The sequence below is a fragment of the Peromyscus eremicus genome, unplaced genomic scaffold (assembly GCF_949786415.1).
Source record: "Peromyscus eremicus unplaced genomic scaffold, PerEre_H2_v1 PerEre#2#unplaced_72, whole genome shotgun sequence".
Taxonomy (NCBI): domain Eukaryota; kingdom Metazoa; phylum Chordata; class Mammalia; order Rodentia; family Cricetidae; genus Peromyscus; species Peromyscus eremicus.
This window is the reverse complement of record NW_026734313.1, coordinates 860,246-873,309: the sequence shown is the minus strand read 5'-3', so window position 1 is coordinate 873,309 and position 13,064 is coordinate 860,246. Positions and strand designations below refer to the sequence as shown.

General features: G+C 40.8%; 1 pseudogene; it reads right to left on the bottom strand.

Annotated features, from left to right (window-relative positions):
• Window positions 1–3,052: 3,052 nt before the first annotated feature.
• Window positions 3,053–4,460, bottom strand: LOC131901342 (vomeronasal type-1 receptor 4-like; annotated as a pseudogene).
• Between the last annotated feature and the right edge of the window lie 8,604 nt (window positions 4,461–13,064).

The window sequence follows — 13,064 nt, the reverse complement described above, 5'->3', positions numbered from 1 at the left end:
TCATACTGGCATGAATCCTTCAGGAAGACCATCAACATGTCATCAACAGTCTGGTATTTTCCCACCTGTGGCCCAACAAGTGTTCGAAAAGAGCCATGAACTTGAGGTAAGCCAGAACAGAGATGAGTCACACAGTGGCAGAAAGCCCCATTGTGGGGAGTGGGGCTTTAGGAAATACAAAGAATAAAAACCATTGGGGCAATCATGCTTAGATCAGAGAAAGAAAGAAGGATAATTCAGAGCAGCATGGTTCTGCTCTGTAACAGTTGTCGTAGGGTGTGGGAATATGGGAAGGAAAAGTACAATATTTCATCAAAGTGAAATTTTTTCAAAACCCCCTTTTCAGCATGGCTTAAGGTCAGCCCATCTTTCTAGAGGTGTTCCTTCCCTTTTGGTGCATAATACCTTGGCCAGATTATTGGCCTATATAACATGACCGTTTAGTCTCCAATCTAAGGCCATAGGTTTTATTGTCTTAGATAGAAGTAGGTTTGCAGGAAATCTTGGACACTACAAAAAGACCAGATGTAAAAATAATAGGAATAGAGGAAGCAGGAAGAAACACAGGTCAAAGGCACAGAAAATATTTTCTGTATCATATCAAGAAAATGTCCCAAACCTAAAGAAGGACATGCATATCAACATACAGGGAGCATACAAAACACCAAATGGACTAGACGGAAAAAGGGAGTCCCCTTGGTACATGATCATCAAAACACTGAATGCTCAGAACAAAGAAAGAATGTTAAAAACTGCAAGGTAAAAAGATCAAGTTGGGGATGGGTTTTTAAAAAAAGACCAAGTAATATATAAGGGAGACTTATCAGATTTACCCCTTTTTCTCAGTGGAGACTCTAAAAGCCAGAAGGGCTTGGACAAATATGCTAATTGTGAATTTATGTGATGACTGTCTGTCATTCTTTGTTTATTTTTTCTATCCTCAGTTCTTCCTGTATTGTTCCCCTTGGGGTAGGGAAAGATATGAGACTGTATGTACACCATTATCACCAGAATTTTAGGTGTCTCTTTATTGACACCACAGTAGAAAAAGGAAATTGGGATTTCATTCCTGGGGTTCTTAATTTCATTAATAAAAGCCTTTAAGAATCCATCAAATGAAAGCTGAAAGATTACTTTATTAGAGTTCAAGAGAAAAACATACCAGAACAGGCAATCTATAAATCTCAAAAGTTTCTGAAAGGAGAGCAATTGAAAAGAGCCATGACCTTGAGTTAAACCATCATGGAATTGTTCACACAGTGGCAGACAGCCTCATGGTGGGGTGTGGAGCTTTAGTGATAGGCTAAAGAATGCCAAGCAGCGGGGTAAACATGCTTAGAGCAGAGACAGAAAGAATAATTCAGAGCACCATAGTATGCCCAGCAAGAGCCTTGCTAGAGGGAGGGAATCTGGGAAGGAAAAGTAGAATATTTCAGCACAGGGATAATTTCTCTAACACTCTCTTTAGCATGCCTTAAGGTGATCCCACCTTCCTAGAGGTGGTCCTTCCTCTTTGGGGCACAGTTCTGCAGGCAAAAGGATGGAACTAGAAAAAAATCATCCTGAGTGAGGTAATCCAGATTCAGAAAGACAAACATGGTATGTAGTCACTCATCAGTGTAAACTAGAAGTAAAGCAAAGAATAACCAGACTGCAACTCACAGCTCCAGAGAGACTATCTTGTAAGGAGGAACTTAGAAAAGACACAAGGATGACCCAGTGATGGAGAAAAGGATGAGATCTACATGAACAAACTGGAGGTAAGGAAGGTAATGGAGAGCAAGGAAAGGGGGAATGAGAGCTTAGGGGAGTGGGAGGTTCCTGCAGGATCTGGAACAGAGTGGGAGAACAAGGAAAGCGATACCATGATAAATGAAGATACCATGGAAATAGGAAGAAGCAGAGTGCTAGGGAGGTCCTCAGGAATCCACAAAGATGACTCTACAATAGACTACTGGATATGGTTAAGAGGGTGCTGGATCTAACCTACTCTGGTGATCAAATGGCTGAATACCCTAACTGACATCACAGAACCCTCATCCAGCGACTGTTGGAGGCACATGCAGAGATTCACAGCTGGGTCCCAAGCAAAGCTCCAGGAGTCCAATTGACGAGAGAGAGAGAGAGAGAGAGAGAGAGAGAGAGAGAGAGAGAGAGAGAGAGAGAGAGAGGGATTCTATGAGCAAGAATATTGAGACCACGGTTGGAAAAAGTACAGAGACAACTAGCCAAGCTAGTGGAGACGCATGAACTGTGGGCCAACAGCTGAGGAGCCCCCATGGTACTAGACTAGGTCCTCTGGAATGCAAGACAGTTGTTTAGCTTGAATTGTTTGTGGAGCCCAAGGCAGTGGGACCGTGATCTGTTCCTCGTGCATGAGCTGGCTTTTTAGAGCCTAGTGCCTATGGTGAGATGCTTTGCACAGCCTTGGTACAGAGAGGAGGGGCTTGGACCTGCCTTGGCTGATTGTGACAAGCTCTGCTTACTCCCCATGGGAGACCTTGCCTTGGAGGAGTGGGGAACGGGAGTGGGTTTGGGGGAGAGTGCTAGGGAGTGGAAGGAGGAAGGACAGAGGAATCTGTGATTGACAAGTAGAATGAATAGAAAAAATATCTTAATAAAAAAAGAAATATCTTAAAAAAGAAAAAGGATATGGATATATAGGATGCAATATGGATTGCATGTGCTCTAATACAATATATGAGCTCATTGATTTCCTAAGGCTGGGGTGAATATTTATAGAATGACTGGTGTTCTTTTTCATTCTCCTTTCTCTCATTTGTTTATTTATCTTCTTTCTTTCTTAGGGTGCAGATACAGAGTTGTGAGACTGGGTCTCCTTGTCACAATTTGGCCTGGATCTCACTCTGCAGGCTGACATGCCATTAGTTACATTGCAATCCTCCTGGGTCAGATTCCCAGAGGTGGGATAAGTTCAGTGAGTCAACATGTCTGGTTTATGAGGAAGAATTTTCAAACAACTTTTACTTAATAGAGTGTGTACAGCTGCTAGTAAAGCTGTCTTCTATGTTTGTCATGTTGACTGTGGTTTTCAGCAGTTGAAGAGCACAGAATAAAGATCCTTAGGATCCCTAAAGATCAACAGGAAGGGAGAAATAGTGGGGAAGCCTGAAGTCAAAGCTTCACCTACATGCCTCAACCAGATGCGAGAGTCCATTAAAAAAGTGTGAAAGATTACACAAATAAAATTTAGGAGGTACAAGCCAACAAATGTGACCACCAGCATGAAGATGGTGTGGGCTGCTCTAGTCTCAGCATGGCCTCAGTGGTTCTATTTGGCAGCGAGGATGTGCTGTGTTCGCTGATGTCTATGGAGGAGAAGCACCATGGAGACACTGGTCCAGACCATGATGCTGATGAATGTGGCATCATGGGAAAAATGCAAGATGACAAGGCCTACACTGAATCCAGATGTGGAGCAGACCCACTCGCTTATACTGTTAGTGTCATTGCCTGTGCTCTGTGGATCAGTGACTTTCATTGGAATGTAGACATTATTTAAGACACAGAACAACCAACAACTGTAACAAGAATAACTCAGGACATCAGGGGTTCTTCCTCCGAGCATCAGCCTACCCCAGTGACCAGGAACAAGAGTGACAAGCTGATGGATGTTCAGGACACAGGTGGAGCACATGTTTGTGCTTCGAGCCACCAGGTGAATGAAGAACACAATCTTGCATCGCAGGTTACTTGGAGGACTCCGGGAAACAAAAACCATAATGTTGCTTGGAAATGCAGTGACAAGGAGAATGAATACATTGGCCAAAGCCAAGTTGGTAATAATGACCTGTGTGGTCCTCAGTCGAGAGCCAGTAAAGATGGGAGAGAAATTATGGACAAACAGAAAAATGTTGCCAAGAGTCCCAATTCCGACCTGGGAAAGCAAGAGCATCTGGAGAGCCAATTCATCAGTGGTTTTTGAGCTTTACTCTGAGAGGTCATTGAGAGGACTTCTGTGCAGGCTGGTGTGATGTCCAGGAGGAACACTGCAATCTTCAAGACACTTCTCAATGGTCTGAGCATAATGAAAGATTTGAGTCTTACCGCTCTATGAAGGAAGACACTGTTGTATCACAGTATAGGAGCTTGTCCTGGATAACACTGCATAGACAACTCAGACTATTATTTTGTACTTCATGTACTTTCCCTCACCTCATGATGGAAGTGTATTAGTGATACTGTATCATTCTTGGTCAACATGACACCCATTGTAACACAGTATGGCATAAAAACATATGAATATTGAACATTGGAACACATTTTTTTTATCTTTTGAATACAACATTTTCCCTCAATGATAAAAAGTGTTAAGAAATACAAATTGAAGGTGGGAGAGACGGATGTTCAGAAGACTCATGTTCAAATCCAGCACCCACATGGTCCTTATCATCCACCTGTAACATCAGTTCTCTAAAATGAATGCCCTCTCACGGCATTTCTGGCACTGCACAAATGAGGTGCCAGACATACAGTTAAAACACTATAAGCATTAAGTAAAATTACTATATCTTAAATGGATAAGAATACAAATTTATAATTCGTAAAATCATGTAAGAAAAGTAAGTAGCAAAACAAGAACCAATCAGCTTTAGACAAAATTTTACACAGATCATCAAAGTGATAGAAGAGAAAATATTTTTAAAAATGACCCAGTTTTCTGATTACAAATATGAACCTCAATTTATACTTGTATATCCTTATATACATAAGCAACCTCAAAAGTTCTACAAGGGAACTCCTCTGGCAGATAAACACCTTATCTGGATACAAGACTAACTCCAAAAGTCAGTAGCCCTCCTACATGTAAATGACAAATGGGTTGAGAGAAAAGCAAGGAAACAAAACCCTTCACAACAGCCACAAGTGATATAAAATATCTTATTGCAGTTCTAACCAAGCAAGTGAAAGACCCGTATGAGGAGAATTTCAAGTGTTTGAAGAAAGAAATTGGAGAAGATATCAGAAGATGGAAATATCTCACATGCTCATGAATTGGTAGGATTAACATAATAAAAATGGCCATCCTACCAAAAACAATGTACAGATTAAATGCAATCGCCATTAAAATCCCAACACAATCCATCACAGACCTTGAAAGAACAAAAAAATGGGAAGCAATCAGTAAACCCCTTGAAAACCAAGAGAAAGCAATTAAACAAGTTAGGGAAACAGCTCAAGATTTCAAAACTGAAATGGAGACAATAAAGAAGACACAAACTGAGGGAATGCTGGAAGTGGAAAATCTGAGTAAATGAACAGAAACTAAAGATGCAAGTATAAGCAACAGAACGCAAGAGATTAAATTGCGGATCTCTGGTGTTGAAGATACAGTAGAGGAAATAGATTCATCAGTTAAAGAAAACACTATAGCCAACAAAGTCATGACCCAAAATGTCCAGGAAATTGGGGACACCATGAAGGACCAAACCTAAGAATAATAGGGATAGAAGAAGCAGAATATCAACTCAAAGGCACAGAAAATATATTCAAAAAAATTATAGAAGAAAACTTTTCCAATCTTGCTGTGGGATGGTCTGTATGTCAAGTGTGTTGCTGATTGGTCAATAAATAAATCACTGATTGGCCAGTGGCTAGGCAGGATGTATAGGCGGGACAAAGAGGAGAATAAAGCTGGGAAGAGGAAGGCTGACTCAGAGACACTGACAGCCGCCACGATGACAAACAGCATGTGAAGATGCCGGTAAGCCACGAGCCACGTGGCAACGTATAGATTTATAGAAATGGGTTAATTTAAGATATAAGAACAGTTAACAAGAAGCCTGCCAATGCCATATAGTTTGTAACCAATATGTGTCTCTGTGTTTACTTGGTTGGGTCTGAGCGGCTGTGGGACTGGCAGGTAAGAGAGATTTGCCCTGACTGTGGGCCAGGCAGGAAAACTCTAGCTACACAACCTAAAGAAAGAAATGCCTATATCTTGGTTAAATTAAATGTTATGGGAAGACCACTGTGAGTGACACCATTCTCTAGGAGGGGATTCTGACCTACAGAAAGAGTACAAGCATCCATTGCTCTCTTCTTCCTGACTGAAGAATTATTGTGACCAGCCTCTTCAAACTCCTGCTGCCTTCACTTCTCCACCATGATGGACTGCACTTGAAGGGCCAAAATAAACCCTTGTGTCCTGAAAAAAAAAAAGAAATGCCTATAAAAATACAAGAAGGTTACAGAACACCAAATAGACTGGATCCAAAAAAGTACCCTTGTCACATAGTAATCAAACCACTAAACATACAGAATAAAGAAAAAAATATTAAGAGCTGCAAAGGAAAAAGCTAAGTAACATATAAAGGCAGACCCATAAGAATAAACCTGACTTCTCAATGGAGATTCTAAGAGCCAGAAGGTCCTGGACAGATGTCATACAGATACTAAGAGACCATGGATGCAACCTAGACTATTATACCTAGCAAAACCCTCTATCAACATAGACGGAGTAAACAAAGTATTCCATGATAAAACCAGATTTAAACAATATCTCTCCACAAATCCAGCCCTACAGAAATCACTTGAAGGAAAAATCCAACCTAAGGAAGTTAGATACATCCATGAAAACACAGGCAGTAGATAGTCCCACACCAACAAATGACAAAGAAGGGAAACATATAACACTACCACCAAAAGAAATTGGAATTAACAAACACTGGTCATTAATATCCATTATTATCAATGGTCTCAAATCACCTATAAAAAGACACAGGCTAACAGAATGGATACAAAAACAAGATTCATCCTGTATCTGCTGCATACAAGAAACACAGCTCAACTTCAAAGCAGACACTACCTCAGAACAAAAGGCTGGGAATAGACTTTCCAATCGAATGGATTTAAGAAGCAAGCTGGTGTAGCTATCCTAATATCTAATAAAATAGACTTCTAACTAAAATCAATTGAAACAGATCAGGAAGGACATTACATATTTATCACAGCGAAAATCTGACAAGATGAAGTCTCAATTCTGAATATTTATGCCCCAAATAAAAGGGCACCTACATTTGTAAAAGAAACATTACTAAAGCTTAAATAGCAATCAAACTCCATACACTAGTAGTGGGAGATTTCAACACCCCACTCTCACCAATGGACAGGTGTGCCAGACAGAAACTTAACAGAGAAATAAGGGAACTAAAGACATTATGACTACAAAGGACTTACTAGATATCTACAGAATATTCCACCCTAACACAAAAGAGTATAACTTCTTTTCAGCACCCTATGGAACCTTCTCCAAAATCAACCACATGCATGGTCACAAAGAAAATGTCAACAGATTAAAAAAAAAAAAAACCAAAAAACTGAAATAACCGCCTGTATCTTATCGGACCACCATGGCTTAAAGTTAGATTCCAACAACAACAAAAATTACAGGAAGCCTACAATCTCATGGAAACTAAATAATGCCAAATTGAATCACCAACTTGTCAAGGAAGAAATAAAGAAATTAAGGATTTCCTAGAATTCAATGAAAACGAATGTACAACATATCCAAACTTATGGGACACCATGAAAGGAGTGCTAAGAGGAAAATTCATAGCTCTAAATGCCCACATAAAGAAGTTGGAGAAATCTCACACTAGTGATTTAACAGCACAACTGAAAGCTCTAGAAAAAGAAGAAGCAAACTCACCGAGGAGAAACAGAGGCCAGGAAAAAAATCAAATTGAGGGCTGCAATCAATAAAATAGAAACAAAGAGAACAATACAAAGGATCAATGAAACAGAGTTGGTTCTTTGAGAAAATCAACAAGACAGATAAGACCTTATCCTAATTAACCCGAGAGAGAGAGAGAGAGAGAGAGAGAGAGAGAGAGAGAGAGAGAGAGAGAGAGAGAGAATCCAAATTAACAAAATCAGAAATGAAAATGGAGACATAACAACAGACAATGAGGAAATCCAGAGAATCATCAGGTCATACTTCAGCACATTTATTTTCATTGATCTCTAAGAAGTCTTTAATTTCTTTCAAGCCGAGAATCGGCAACTTGGGATTGGGTAGAAAGGGCAAGGTGATTTTTTGAAACTATTGGTCTAGACTTTGAGTGCGAAACCACAACCCCCTGAACAGGATTATCTGGACTGCTCAGCAGGATTATCTAGATATCTCCAAGGGCCATAAACCACAGACAGGATCTTGTTAAGCTTTCCTTTCCTGTATAAATAGCAGACAGGTTGTATGCAGGAGTATCTAGATCCTGTTAGGCTTTCCTGTATAAACAGCAGACAGGATGTCTGCAGGAGGATACTGCTCTGTATCCGTTCCAGTTATCATGGCATATTCCTGAGCCTGTAAAGTTAAGTCTAGGCCTTCACAGTGGGGGATGGTGGTAGTCCGACCTGTCTGCAGTAGGTCTGCCAGCTGACTGGCCTGAAACTGGGACTGCAATAGGTGGTGGTTTAGGGGCGCAAGGTTGTGCCCCTTGGGCCGAAAACCTAGGGGCTGGGATGATCAGGTATGAGGATAGAGACTCACCTCTTAGTCCAATCTGGTGCTGGCAGGCTCTGTCTCAGGGAACAGTTGCAGTCTTGGAGGGTGGGTGGGATTTGGGGGAGTGGGGCTTTTGGGTTACAGGGTCTGGTGGGGGGATGGTGGTAGTCTGACCTGTCTGTAGACTGGCCTGAAACTGGGACTGCAATGGGTGGTGGTGTTGGGGTGCAGGGTTGTGCCTCTGGGCCCAAAGTCTGGGGGCTACGGTGTTCAGGTATGAGGATAAAGACTCACCTCTTAGTCCAATCAGGTGCTGGCAGGCTCTGTCTCTTAGTCCAATATGGCGCTGTCGGGCTCTGTCTCAGGGAACAGTTACAGTCTCCAAGACAGGTGTTACCTTTTAAGATGTAGTACTTGTAGAATTCCAAGAAATTACCTGATCTCTGGGAAGGCACTATCTTTTAAGAACTACAGTTCCCAGAATTCCAGGATATTACCTGGTCTATGGACAGGGATAATTTTGAAGAACTACAATTCCCAGAATCCAGGAAGTTTCCTGTTTTCTGGGCAGGCACTCTCATTTAAGAACTATTTTAATTAATGAATCAACCTATTGATAAATTAAGTTTTTGTATGTCAATTGACATTACAGGTAGCTACTTTGTCTCTTATGTCAGGGAGTTTTCTATTGTCTCAACCTAGCAGCTGTTATAGGGACAGGAAGGATGCCTTCCATAGCTGCTCTCAGCTGAACTGAACACAGCTTGTCAGAGTCCAGAGTTTAGTAGCTTGTTATTTGTAGGTGGTATTTGAATGGTGATTGTCAGCCACATGGAAATCTGTGGAGATACAGGCTGGTAAGAAATTAAAATTCAGAAGCTTAAGATAAAATCTTACATTTAGAACCTTTTTGTTTGATGTGTTGACAGGTGAGTCCAAGTCTTCTGACTCTGATTTCTTGAAGGTTATATGAATTTTAGTTTGCCAACAGAGGTAAACGTTTTCGATGGCTCAGCATTGCCATTGTATTGAAATCCACACTGTAGAAAAGGCAGTGAGTGGGCCAAAGTAAAATAGCTGGAAGAGATTTACAATTTTGCGTCATAGCAGGGCCTATGGCTTTGGGTGAAAAAGCATGAACATTTTTTCCTATGTCCAGAGAATCCAATATAGATTGGACAGAGAAGTCTTGAGTCCAATGAGAAATACTTTTAAATCTATATCTAGAGAACGCTTAAAGGAAACTGAAAATCTTGAGCTTTTGACTAAACAATAAATAGTCAGTGCTCTACCAACTTATCAGAACTTGGATGACCAATGTAAAAACTCTGGACTTTAGAGTCTTAGTACAATAATAGCACAGCAAGAGAAATCAGAAATATTTTTAATTACCTTAGGCCGTTTTTATGTCTTTATACATTGTATCCATCTAAGTACCTTATAAACAGCATTTTTTTTAGATTCTCACAATCCAGGATTGATGTCTTTAGGCCTCTGTAGTTTGTATTCATATAACTTAATAACTTGCAATTAACAACTTGTATTTATATATTTAAATATTTAAATACTTAAGTTGCCCTTTTATCACAATTTTAGTTTTCACATCTTCAGACTTTTATAGCTTGAATTCATATGTCTTAATATACCTTCTTAGACTCTAAGACATTTGCTTAGATCTTTAAAAATTAAGGTTTAAACTTTATACCCTTTTTACAGATTTTTAACCAAATCTAATAAAATGAAGTTTTAAAGTTGGAGGTGTGGAATATTTACATAAACCAAGTTTAATTTCTTGACGGTTCCATTTTTTGGTCTTTTTTAAAGATATATTTTATTTTTATTTTTTTATTTTTTTTTAATTTTTATTTTGCAATACAATTCAGTTCTACATATCAGCCACAGATTCCCTTGTTCTCCCCCCTCCCCCCCTCACCTTCCCCCCAGCCCGCCCCCCATTCCAATCTCCTCCAGGGCAAAGCCTTCCCCACAGACTGAGATCAACCTGGTGGACTCAGTCCAGGTAGGTCCAGTCCCCTCCTCCCAGGCCGAGCCAAGGGACCCTGCATAGGCCCCAGGTTTCAAACAGCCGACTCATGCAGTGAGCACAGGACCCGGTGCCACTGCCTGGATGCCTCCCAAACAGATCAGGCCAATCAACTGTCTCACCCACTCAGAGGGCCTGATCCAGTTGGTGACCCCTCAGCCATTGGTTCATATTTCATGTGTTTCCGTTTGTTTGGCTATTTGTCTCTGTGCTTTATCCGACCTTGGTCTCAACAATTCTCGCTCATATAAACCCTCCTCATTCTCATTAATTGGACTCCCAGAGATCCACCTGGGGCCTAGTCATGGATCTCTGCATCCAGATCCCTCAGTAGTTGGATGAGGTTTCTAGCACGACAATTAGGGTGTTTGGCCTTCCCATCACCAGAGTAGGTCAGTTCCGACTGTCTCTCGACCATTGCCAGCAGTCTGTTGTGGGGTATCTTTGTGGATTTCTGTGGGCCTCTCTAGCACTTTGTTTCTTCCTATTCTCATGTGGTCTTCATTTACCATGGTCTCCTATTCCTTGTTCTCCCTCTCTGTTGTTGATCCAGCTGGGATCTCCCACTCACCTAAGTTCTCTTTCCCTCGACCCTCGCCCTTCACTACCCCCACTCATGTCCAGGCTGTTCATGTAGATCTCATTCCATTTCTCTGTCATTGGGCGATCCCCGTGTCTTTCTTGGGGTCCTGTTTTCCAGGTAGCCTGCCTGGTGATGTGAGTAGCAGTCCAGTCATCCTTGTTCCACATCTAGTATCCTGTTATGAGTGAGTACATACCATGTTTGTCTTTCTGAGTCTGGGATACCTCACTCAGGATGATTTTTACTAGATCCATCCATTTGTCTGCAAACCTCATGATGTCATTGTTTTTCTCTGCTGAGTAGTATTCCATTGTGTATATGTACCACATTTTGTTTATCCATTCTTCAGTTGAAGGGCATCTAGGTTGTTTCCATGTTCTGGCTATTACAAACAACGCTGATATGAACATAGCTGAACAAGTGCTCTTGTGGTGTGGTTGAGCATTCCTTGGGTATATGCCCAAGAGTGGTATAGCTGGATCTTGGGGGAGATGGATTCCCAATTTTCTAAGAAATCGCCATATTGATTTCCAAAGTGGTTGTACAAGCTTGCATTCCCACCAGCAGTGGAGAAGAGTTCCCCTAGCTCCACATCCTCTCCAGCATAAGGTGTCTTCAGTGTTTTTGATCTTAGCCATTCTGACAGGCGTAAGGTGGTATCTCAGAGTTCTTTTGATTTGCATTTCCCCGATGATTAGGGATGTTGAGCAATTCCTTAAATGTCTTTCAGGCATTTGAGTTTCCTCTGTTGAGAATTCTCTGTTTAGTTCTATAGCCCATTTCTTAATTGGACTGTTGGGCATTTTGATGTCTAATTTCTTGAGTTCCTTATATATTCTGGATATCAGTCCTCTGTCAGATGTGGGATTGGTGAAGATCTTTTCCCATTCTGTAGGCTGTTGCTTTGCTTTGTTGACCGTATCCTTTGCCCTACAAAAGCTTCTCAGTTTCAAGAGGTCCCATTGATTGATTGTTTCTCTCAGTGTCTGTGCTACCGGTGTTCTATTTAGAAAGTGGTCTCCTATGCCAATGCGTTCAAGACTACTTCCTACTTTCTCTTCTAGCAGGTTCAGAGTAGCTGGATTTATGTTGAGGTCCTTGATCCACTTGGACTTAAGTTTTGTGCACGGTGATAGATATGGATCTATTTGCAGCCTTCTACATGTTGATATCCAGTTTTGCCAGCACCATTTGTTGAAGATGCTTTCTTTTTTCCATTGTGCACTTTTGGCTTCTTTGTCAAAAATTATTTGTTCATAGGTGTGCGGATTAATGTCAGGGTCTTCAATTCGATTCCATTGGTCCACATGTCGGTTTTTATGCCAGTACCAAGCTGTTTTTATTACTGTAGCTCTATAGTACAGCTTGAAGTCAGGGATCGTGATGCCTCCAGAGGTTGTTTTATTGTACAGGATTCTTTTGGCTATCCTGGGTTTTTTGTTTTTCCATATGAAGTTGAGTATGATTCTTTCCAGGTCTGTGAAGAATTGTGTTGGTATTTTGATGGGGATTGCATTGAATCTGTAGATTGCTTTTGGTAAGATTGCCATTTTTACTATGTTAGTTCTGCCTATCCATGAGCATGGGAGATCTTTCCATTTTCTGACATCTTCTTCAATTTCTTTTTTCAGGGACTTAAAGTTCTTGTCATATAGGTCCTTCACTTGCTTGGTTAGTATTACCCCAAGGTATTTTATGTCATTTGTGGCTATAGTAAAGGGTGATGTATCTCTGATTTCCTTCTCCGCTTTTTTGTCCATTGTATATAGGAGGGCTACTGATTTTTTTGAGTTGATCTTGTATCCTGCTATGTTGCTGAAGGTGTTTATAAGCTGTATTAGTTCCTTGGTGGAATCTTTGGGGTTGCTCAAGTATACTATCATGTCATCTGCAAATAGGGAAAGCTTGACTTCTTCCTTTCCAATTTGTATCCCCTTAATCTCCTTATGTTGTCTTATTGCTCTGGC